The sequence below is a fragment of the Ambystoma mexicanum genome, chromosome 1p (genome assembly GCF_040938575.1).
Source record: "Ambystoma mexicanum isolate Mex_15411 chromosome 1p, UKY_AmexF1_1, whole genome shotgun sequence".
In the NCBI taxonomy this organism is placed as follows: domain Eukaryota; kingdom Metazoa; phylum Chordata; class Amphibia; order Caudata; family Ambystomatidae; genus Ambystoma; species Ambystoma mexicanum.
In genome coordinates this window covers 24326711-24338462 of record NC_090921.1, presented here as the reverse complement: position 1 = coordinate 24338462, position 11752 = coordinate 24326711, and positions in this window count along the sequence as shown.

Below are 11752 nucleotides of genomic sequence, written 5' to 3'. Positions count from 1 at the left end.
CCTACCACTAAGATAAACAGCTTCGGTTCATCCAAGAGAAGATCCTTATTCTCTTGGGCTGCTGATAAACTATTCTCTGTCCATTCATAACTCTACCAGACCCTACCACCAAGACAAACAGCTTCGGCTCATCCAAGAGAAGATCCTTATTCTCTTGGGCTGCTGATAAACTATGCTCTGTCCATTCCTAACTCTACCAGACCCTACCACTAAGATAAACAGCTTCGGCTCATCCAAGAGAAGATCCTTATTCTCTTGGGCTGCTGATAAACTATTCTCTGTCCATTCCTAACTCTACCAGACCCTACCACCAAGACAAACAGCTTCGGCTCATCCAAGAGAAGATCCTTATTCTCTTGGGCTGCTGATAAACTATTCTCTGTCCATTCCTAACTCTACCGGACCCTACCACCAAGACAAACAGCTTCGGCTCATCCAAGAGAAGATCCTTATTCTCTTGGGCTGCTGATAAACTATTCTCTGTCCATTCCTAACTCTACCAGACCCTACCACCAAGACAAACAGCTTCGGCCCATCCAAGAGAAGATCCTTATTCTCTTGGGCTGCTGATAAACTATTCTCTGTCCATTCCCAACTCTACCGGACCCTACCACCAAGACAAACAGCTTTGGCTCATCCAAGAGAAGATCCTTATTCTCTTGGGCTGCTGATAAACTATGCTCTGTCCATTCCTAACTCTACCAGACCCTACCACTAAGACAAACAGCTTTGGCTCATCCAAGAGAAGATCCTTATCCTCTTGGGCTGCTGATAAACTATTCTCTGTCCATTCCTAACTCTACCAGACCCTACCACCAAGACAAACAGCTTCGGCTCATCCAAGAGAAGATCCTTATTCTCTTGGGCTGCTGATAAACTATTCTGTGTCCATTCCTAACTCTACCAGACCCTACCACTAAGACAAACAGCTTTGGCTCATCCAAGAGAAGATCCTTATTCTCTTGGGCTGCTGATAAACTATTCTCTGTCCATTCCTAACTCTACCAGACCCTACCACTAAGATAAACAGCTTCGGCTCATCCAAGAGAAGATCCTTATTCTCTTGGGCTGCTGATAAACTATTCTCTGTCCATTCCTAACTCTACCAGACCCTACCACCAAGACAAACAGCTTCGGCTCATCCAAGAGAAGATCCTTATTCTCTTGGGCTGCTGATAAACTATTCTCTGTCCATTCCTACCTCTACCGGACCCTACCACTAAGATAAACAGCTTCGGCTCATCCAAGAGAAGATCCTTATTCTCTTGGGCTGCTGATAAACTATTCTCTGTCCATTCCTAACTCTACCGGACCCTACCACAAAGACAAACAGCTTCGGCTCATCCAAGAGAAGATCCTTATTCTCTTGGGCTGCTGATAAACTATTCTCTGTCCATTCCTAACTCTACCAGACCCTACCACTAAGATAAACAGCTTCGGCTCATCCAAGAGAAGATCCTTATTCTCTTGGGCTGCTGATAAACTATTCTCTGTCCATTCCTAACTCTACCAGACCCTACCACCAAGACAAACAGCTTCGGCTCACCCAAGAGAAGATCCTTATTCTCTTGGGCTGCTGATAAACTATTCTCTGTCCATTCCTAACTCTACCTGACCCTACCACCAAGACAAACAGCTTCGGCTCATCCAAGAGAAGATCATTATTCTCTTGGGCTGCTGATAAACTATTCTCTGTCCATTCCTAACTCTACCGGACCCTACCACTAAGACAAACAGCTTCGGCTCATCCAAGAGAAGATCCTTATTCTCTTGGGCTGCTGATAAACTATTCTCTGTCCATTCCCAACTCTACCGGACCCTACCACCAAGACAAACAGCTTCGGCTCATCCAAGAGAAGATCCTTATTCTCTTGGGCTGCTGATAAACTATGCTCTGTCCATTCCTAACTCTACCAGACCCTACCACTAAGACAAACAGCTTTGGCTCATCCAAGAGAAGATCCTTATCCTCTTGGGCTGCTGATAAACTATTCTCTGTCCATTCCTAACTCTACCAGACCCTACCACCAAGACAAACAGCTTCGGCTCATCCAAGAGAAGATCCTTATTCTCTTGGGCTGCTGATAAACTATGCTCTGTCCATTCCTAACTCTACCAGACCTTACCACTAAGACAAACAGCTTTGGCTCATCCAAGAGAAGATCCTTATCCTCTTGGGCTGCTGATAAACTATTCTCTGTCCATTCCTAACTCTACCAGACCCTACCACCAAGACAAACAGTGTCGGCTCATCCAAGAGAAGATCCTTATTCTCTTGGGCTGCTGATAAACTATTCTCTGTCCATTCCTAACTCTACCAGACCCTACCACTAAGATAAACAGCTTTGGCTCATCCAAGAGAAGATCCTTATTCTCTTGGGCTGCTGATAAACTATGCTCTGTCCATTCCTAACTCTACCAGACCTTACCACTAAGACAAACAGCTTTGGCTCATCCAAGAGAAGATCCTTATCCTCTTGGGCTGCTGATAAACTATTCTCTGTCCATTCCTAACTCTACCAGACCCTACCACCAAGACAAACAGCGTCGGCTCATCCAAGAGAAGATCCTTATTCTCTTGGGCTGCTGATAAACTATTCTCTGTCCATTCCTAACTCTACCAGACCCTACCACTAAGATAAACAGCTTTGGCTCATCCAAGAGAAGATCCTTATTCTCTTGGGCTGCTGATAAACTATTCTCTGTCCATTCCTAACTCTACCAGACCCTACCACTAAGATAAACAGCTTCGGTTCATCCAAGAGAAGATCCTTATTCTCTTGGGCTGCTGATAAACTATTCTCTGTCCATTCATAACTCTACCAGACCCTACCACCAAGACAAACAGCTTCGGCTCATCCAAGAGAAGATCCTTATTCTCTTGGGCTGCTGATAAACTATGCTCTGTCCATTCCTAACTCTACCAGACCCTACCACTAAGATAAACAGCTTCGGCTCATCCAAGAGAAGATCCTTATTCTCTTGGGCTGCTGATAAACTATTCTCTGTCCATTCCTAACTCTACCGGACCCTACCACCAAGACAAACAGCTTCGGCTCATCCAAGAGAAGATCCTTATTCTCTTGGGCTGCTGATAAACTATTCTCTGTCCATTCATAACTCTACCGGACCCTACCACCAAGACAAACAGCTTCGGCTCATCCAAGAGAAGATCCTTATTCTCTTGGGCTGCTGATAAACTATTCTCTGTCCATTCATAACTCTACCAGACCCTACCACCAAGACAAACAGCTTCGGCTCATCCAAGAGAAGATCCTTATTCTCTTGGGCTGCTGATAAACTATTCTCTGTCCGTTCCTAACTCTACCAGACCCTACCACCAAGACAAACAGCTTCGGCTCATCCAAGAGAAGATCCTTATTCTCTTGGGCTGCTGATAAACTATGCTCTGTCCATTCCTAACTCTACCAGACCCTACCACTAAGACAAACAGCTTTGGCTCATCCAAGAGAAGATCGTTATCCTCTTGGGCTGCTGATAAACTATTCTCTGTCCATTCCTAACTCTACCAGACCCTACCAGTAAGATAAACAGCTTTGGCTCATCCAAGAGAAGATCCTTATTCTCTTGGGCTGCTGATAAACTATTCTCTGTCCATTCCTAAGTCTACCAGACCCTACCACTAAGATAAACAGCTTCGGTTCATCCAAGAGAAGATCCTTATTCTCTTGGGCTGCTGATAAACTATTCTCTGTCCATTCATAACTCTACCAGACCCTACCACCAAGACAAACAGCTTCGGCTCATCCAAGAGAAGATCCTTATTCTCTTGGGCTGCTGATAAACTATGCTCTGTCCATTCCTAACTCTACCAGACCCTACCACTAAGATAAACAGCTTCGGCTCATCCAAGAGAAGATCCTTATTCTCTTGGGCTGCTGATAAACTATTCTCTGTCCATTCCTAACTCTACCGGACCCTACCACCAAGACAAACAGCTTCGGCTCATCCAAGAGAAGATCCTTATCCTCTTGGGCTGCTGATAAACTATTCTCTGTCCATTCCTAACTCTACCAGACCCTACCACCAAGACAAACAGCTTTGGCTCATCCAAGAGAAGATCCTTATTCTCTTGGGCTGCTGATAAACTATTCTCTGTCCATTCCTAACTCTACCAGACCCTACCACTAAGATAAACAGCTTTGGCTCATCCAAGAGAAGATCCTTATTCTCTTGGGCTGCTGATAAACTATTCTCTGTCCATTCCTAACTCTACCAGACCCTACCACTAAGATAAACAGCTTCGGTTCATCCAAGAGAAGATCCTTATTCTCTTGGGCTGCTGATAAACTATTCTCTGTCCATTCATAACTCTACCAGACCCTACCACCAAGACAAACAGCTTCGGCTCATCCAAGAGAAGATCCTTATTCTCTTGGGCTGCTGATAAACTATGCTCTGTCCATTCCTAACTCTACCAGACCCTACCACTAAGATAAACAGCTTCGGCTCATCCAAGAGAAGATCCTTATTCTCTTGGGCTGCTGATAAACTATTCTCTGTCCATTCCTAACTCTACCAGACCCTACCACCAAGACAAACAGCTTCGGCTCATCCAAGAGAAGATCCTTATTCTCTTGGGCTGCTGATAAACTATTCTCTGTCCATTCCTAACTCTACCGGACCCTACCACCAAGACAAACAGCTTCGGCTCATCCAAGAGAAGATCCTTATTCTCTTGGGCTGCTGATAAACTATTCTCTGTCCATTCCTAACTCTACCGGACCCTACCACCAAGACAAACAGCTTCGGCCCATCCAAGAGAAGATCCTTATTCTCTTGGGCTGCTGATAAACTATTCTCTGTCCATTCCCAACTCTACCGGACCCTACCACCAAGACAAACAGCTTCGGCTCATCCAAGAGAAGATCCTTATTCTCTTGGGCTGCTGATAAACTATGCTCTGTCCATTCCTAACTCTACCAGACCCTACCACTAAGACAAACAGCTTTGGCTCATCCAAGAGAAGATCCTTATCCTCTTGGGCTGCTGATAAACTATTCTCTGTCCATTCCTAACTCTACCAGACCCTACCACCAAGACAAACAGCTTCGGCTCATCCAAGAGAAGATCCTTATTCTCTTGGGCTGCTGATAAACTATTCTCTGTCCATTCCTAACTCTACCAGACCCTACCACTAAGACAAACAGCTTTGGCTCATCCAAGAGAAGATCCTTATTCTCTTGGGCTGCTGATAAACTATTCTCTGTCCATTCCTAACTCTACCAGACCCTACCACTAAGATAAACAGCTTCGGCTCATCCAAGAGAAGGTCCTTATTCTCTTGGGCTGCTGATAAACTATTCTCTGTCCATTCCTAACTCTACCAGACCCTACCACCAAGACAAACAGCTTCGGCTCATCCAAGAGAAGATCCTTATTCTCTTGGGCTGCTGATAAACTATTCTCTGTCCATTCCTACCTCTACCGGACCCTACCACTAAGATAAACAGCTTCGGCTCATCCAAGAGAAGATCCTTATTCTCTTGGGCTGCTGATAAACTATTCTCTGTCCATTCCTAACTCTACCGGACCCTACCACTAAGATAAACAGCTTCGGCTCATCCAAGAGAAGATCCTTATTCTCTTGGGCTGCTGATAAACTATTCTCTGTCCATTCCTAACTCTACCGGACCCTACCACAAAGACAAACAGCTTTGGCTCATCCAAGAGAAGATCCTTATTCTCTTGGGCTGCTGATAAACTATTCACTGTCCATTCCTAACTCTACCAGACCCTACCACTAAGATAAACAGCTTCGGCTCATCCAAGAGAAGATCCTTATTCTCTTGGGCTGCTGATAAACTATTCTCTGTCCATTCCTAACTCTACCAGACACTACCACCAAGACAAACAGCTTCGGCTCACCCAAGAGAAGATCCTTATTCTCTTGGGCTGCTGATAAACTATTCTCTGTCCATTCCTAACTCTACCTGACCCTACCACCAAGACAAACAGCTTCGGCTCATCCAAGAGAAGATCATTATTCTCTTGGGCTGCTGATAAACTATTCTCTGTCCATTCCTAACTCTACCGGACCCTACCACTAAGACAAACAGCTTCGGCTCATCCAAGAGAAGATCCTTATTCTCTTGGGCTGCTGATAAACTATTCTCTGTCCATTCCCAACTCTACCGGACCCTACCACCAAGACAAACAGCTTCGGCTCATCCAAGAGAAGATCCTTATTCTCTTGGGCTGCTGATAAACTATGCTCTGTCCATTCCTAACTCTACCAGACCCTACCACTAAGACAAACAGCTTTGGCTCATCCAAGAGAAGATCCTTATCCTCTTGGGCTGCTGATAAACTATTCTCTGTCCATTCCTAACTCTACCAGACCCTACCACCAAGACAAACAGCTTTGGCTCATCCAAGAGAAGATCCTTATCCTCTTGGGCTGCTGATAAACTATGCTCTGTCCATTCCTAACTCTACCAGACCCTACCACCAAGACAAACAGCTTCGGCTCATCCAAGAGAAGATCCTTATTCTCTTGGGCTGCTGATAAACTATTCTCTGTCCATTCCTAACTCTACCAGACCCTACCACTAAGATAAACAGCTTCGGCTCATCCAAGAGAAGATCCTTATTCTCTTGGGCTGCTGATAAACTATTCTCTGTCCATTCCTAACTCTACCAGACCCTACCACCAAGACAAACAGCTTCGGCTCATCCAAGAGAAGATCCTTATTCTCTTGGGCTGCTGATAAACTATTCTCTGTCCATTCCTACCTCTACCGGACCCTACCACTAAGATAAACAGCTTCGGCTCATCCAAGAGAAGATCCTTATTCTCTTGGGCTGCTGATAAACTATTCTCTGTCCATTCCTAACTCTACCGGACCCTACCACTAAGATAAACAGCTTCGGCTCATCCAAGAGAAGATCCTTATTCTCTTGGGCTGCTGATAAACTATTCTCTGTCCATTCCTAACTCTACCGGACCCTACCACAAAGACAAACAGCTTCGGCTCATCCAAGAGAAGACCCTTATTCTCTTGGGCTGCTGATAAACTATTCTCTGTCCATTCCTAACTCTACCAGACCCTACCACTAAGATAAACAGCTTCGGCTCATCCAAGAGAAGATCCTTATTCTCTTGGGCTGCTGATAAACTATTCTCTGTCCATTCCTAACTCTACCAGACCCTACCACCAAGACAAACAGCTTTGGCTCACCCAAGAGAAGATCCTTATTCTCTTGGGCTGCTGATAAAGTATTCTCGGTCCATTCCTAACTCTACCTGACCCTACCACCAAGACAAACAGCTTCGGCTCATCCAAGAGAAGATCCTTATTCTCTTGGGCTGCTGATAAACTATTCTCTGTCCATTCCTAACTCTACCGGACCCTACCACTAAGACAAACAGCTTCGGCTCATCCAAGAGAAGATCCTTATTCTCTTGGGCTGCTGATAAACTATTCTCTGTCCATTCCCAACTCTACCGGACCCTACCACCAAGACAAACAGCTTCGGCTCATCCAAGAGAAGATCCTTATTCTCTTGGGCTGCTGATAAACTATTCTCTGTCCATTCCTAACTCTACCAGACCCTACCACTAAGATAAACAGCTTCGGCTCATCCAAGAGAAGATCCTTATTCTCTTGGGCTGCTGATAAACTATTCTCTGTCCATTCCTAACTCTACCAGACCCTACCACCAAGACAAACAGCTTTGGCTCACCCAAGAGAAGATCCTTATTCTCTTGGGCTGCTGATAAACTATTCTCTGTCCATTCCTAACTCTACCTGACCCTACCACCAAGACAAACAGCTTCGGCTCATCCAAGAGAAGATCCTTATTCTCTTGGGCTGCTGATAAACTATTCTCTGTCCATTCCTAACTCTACCGGACCCTACCACTAAGACAAACAGCTTCGGCTCATCCAAGAGAAGATCCTTATTCTCTTGGGCTGCTGATAAACTATTCTCTGTCCATTCCCAACTCTACCGGACCCTACCACCAAGACAAACAGCTTCGGCTCATCCAAGAGAAGATCCTTATTCTCTTGGGCTGCTGATAAACTATGCTCTGTCCATTCCTAACTCTACCAGACCCTACCACTAAGACAAACAGCTTTGGCTCATCCAAGAGAAGATCCTTATCCTCTTGGGCTGCTGATAAACTATGCTCTGTCCATTCCTAACTCTACCAGACCCTACCACCAAGACAAACAGCTTCGGCTCATCCAAGAGAAGATCCTTATTCTCTTGGGCTGCTGATAAACTATGCTCTGTCCATTCCTAACTCTACCAGACCCTACCACTAAGACAAACAGCTTTGGCTCATCCAAGAGAAGATCCTTATCCTCTTGGGCTGCTGATAAACTATTCTCTGTCCATTCCTAACTCTACCAGACCCTACCACCAAGACAAACAGCGTCGGCTCATCCAAGAGAAGATCCTTATTCTCTTGGGCTGCTGATAAACTATTCTCTGTCCATTCCTAACTCTACCAGACCCTACCACTAAGATAAACAGCTTTGGCTCATCCAAGAGAAGATCCTTATTCTCTTGGGCTGCTGATAAACTATTCACTGTCCATTCCTAACTCTACCAGACCCTACCACTAAGATAAACAGCTTCGGTTCATCCAAGAGAAGATCCTTATTCTCTTGGGCTGCTGATAAACTATTCTCTGTCCATTCATAACTCTACCAGACCCTACCACCAATACAAACAGCTTCGGCTCATCCAAGAGAAGATCCTTATTCTCTTGGGCTGCTGATAAACCATGCTCTGTCCATTCCTAACTCTACCAGACCCTACCACTAAGATAAACAGCTTCGGCTCATCCAAGAGAAGATCCTTATTCTCTTGGGCTGCTGATAAACTATTCTCTGTCCATTCCTAACTCTACCGGACCCTACCACCAAGACAAACAGCTTCGGCTCATCCAAGAGAAGATCCTTATTCTCTTGGGCTGCTGATAAACTATTCTCTGTCCATTCCTAACTCTACCGGACCCTACCACCAAGACAAACAGCTTCGGCTCATCCAAGAGAAGATCCTTATTCTCTTGGGCTGCTGATAAACTATTCTCTGTCCATTCCTAACTCTACCGGACCCTACCACCAAGACAAACAGCTTCGGCTCATCCAAGAGAAGATCCTTATTCTCTTGGGCTGCTGATAAACTATTCTCTGTCCATTCCCAACTCTACCGGACCCTACCACCAAGACAAACAGCTTCGGCTCATCCAAGAGAAGATCCTTATTCTCTTGGGCTGCTGATAAACTATGCTCTGTCCATTCCTAACTCTACCAGACCCTACCACTAAGACAAACAGCTTTGGCTCATCCAAGAGAAGATCCTTATCCTCTTGGGCTGCTGATAAACTATTCTCTGTCCATTCCTAACTCTACCAGACCCTACCACCAAGACAAACAGCTTCGGCTCATCCAAGAGAAGATCCTTATTCTCTTGGGCTGCTGATAAACTATTCTCTGTCCATTCCTAACTCTACCAGACCCTACCACCAAGACAAACAGCTTCGGCTCATCCAAGAGAAGATCCTTATTCTCTTGGGCTGCTGATAAACTATTCTCTGTCCATTCCTAACTCTACCGGACCCTACCACAAAGACAAACAGCTTTGGCTCATCCAAGAGAAGATCCTTATTCTCTTGGGCTGCTGATAAACTATTCTCTGTCCATTCCTAACTCTACCAGACCCTACCACTAAGACAAACAGCTTCGGTTCATCCAAGAGAAGATCCTTATTCTCTTGGGCTGCTGATAAACTATTTTCTGTCCATTCCTAACTCTACCAGACCCTACCACCAAGACAAACAGCTTCGGCTCACCCAAGAGAAGATCCTTATTCTCTTGGGCTGCTGATAAACTATTCTCTGTCCATTCCTAACTCTACCTGACCCTACCACCAAGACAAACAGCTTCGGCTCATCCAAGAGAAGATCCTTATTCTCTTGGGCTGCTGATAAACTATTCTCTGTCCATTCCTAACTCTACCGGACCCTACCACTAAGACAAACAGCTTCGGCTCATCCAAGAGAAGATCCTTATTCTCTTGGGCTGCTGATAAACTATTCTCTGTCCATTCCTAACTCTACCGGACCCTACCACCAAGACAAACAGCTTCGGCTCATCCAAGAGAAGATCCTTATTCTCTTGGGCTGCTGATAAACTATGCTCTGTCCATTCCTAACTGTACCAGACCCTACCACTAAGACAAACAGCTTCGGCTCATCCAAGAGAAGATCCTTATCCTCTTGGGCTGCTGATTCCTTTAATAGCCTCTTGATGAAATGTCTCTGATTCACTGGTTTCCTCGTTTTTATAATATTCATCAATAAAGGCTGGATATCTCCTCCATGAGCTCTTAATTCTTGGACAAGACTCCTGGGTCGTGTGCTTTCTTTAAGGGTATGCTGCGGCAATGAGTCTTTACATACCTTTCGACACTCTTATCTCTCGTTCTATAGTCCCTCAATTCACCCTTGATTAGATTATGTGGGACTTGATCCCCTTGTATAATGTCTCTCTTCTGGGATGTTTCTTTAGTGCGCTCCCTGTTATGCTCGTACTCTCGTGGTACTATGATACCATATTTATTAACACATGGCTTTCGGGTGTGCTTTCTCCAGTCTTTCTCTTGGCTTATAAGACTGTGTCCCTTCCTCCCAGCATACTCGTCTCGCGCTCTCTCTCTCTCTCTCTCTCTCTCTCTCTCTCTCTCTCTCTCTGCTACCCTTTATTGCTAGTTAAGCAACTTTAGTCCTTGTGTCTCTTTTATGTGACTAGGACAAGCTACACTCTTCATGCACATTATTCCCCTCACAAGGTTGCTGGTTGTTGGCTTTAGACATCTTTTGCATTGGTTATTCAATACTTGTGTTCCTCTCATCTCTATGACTGGGAGGAGTTGTACTCTTTATGTGTTCCTTCCCCGGCTGCCTCCCGCTTCTCGGCTTTCATCAGCATCCCAATCTCCGCTTCCCCTCGAGCTGGTGCCTTCTTCGGACTCGGACGATGGAGTTTCTCTCGCTCCCAGCAGTGATGGTTTCAGTGTAGTTATGCGGGCGCTTTGGCCACAATGATTCGTCTCAGGCAACGGTTTCCCCGGTGCCTTCTTCACTGGTGTCCCGGCATTTCGCTTTGACAATATTGCCTGTTATGAAAGTCGCGGGCTCCGCAGCTAGTCTCGACCCCGTCCCCTTCTTGGTGCGAACACGTCAGGGGGCTTCCCCTGTGTCCAATTCTCTCTCTCTCTCTCTCTCTCTCTCTCTCTCTCTCTCTCTCTCTCTCTCTCTCTCCCTCCCCCCTCTCTCTCCCTCTCTCCCTCTCAGTTAAGTGCAAGACTCTTAAAGAGACATCTTCTTTTACCTTGTGTGATGGTTTTGCTTCAGCATTGCCTACAGCCACATATAAAGATGTTGCATTCCTCTTCCCAGTAGGCAGTCCCATATAGACTGACAGTGGCTCATCCAGGGAGTTGCTCACAGGAATGGTAGTCCTTGGGCCTCATTACGAGTATGGCAGTAGCCGTGCCTGTAGTAAAGGCATGGCTGCCACCGGTATTGATTTTTATCCGGCGTCCAGAAAAGGGCAATTACCGGGTGATTATGACCTTGGCGGACCCGGTAATTGCCCTTTTCTGGGCGCCAGTAAAAACTAATCCCCATTCCCATTTGAGCCCTACAGGGCTCAAATGGGAATGGGGATGGTGGTAGCAATGGTACCGTTATTAACGGTACCGTTGCTACCATC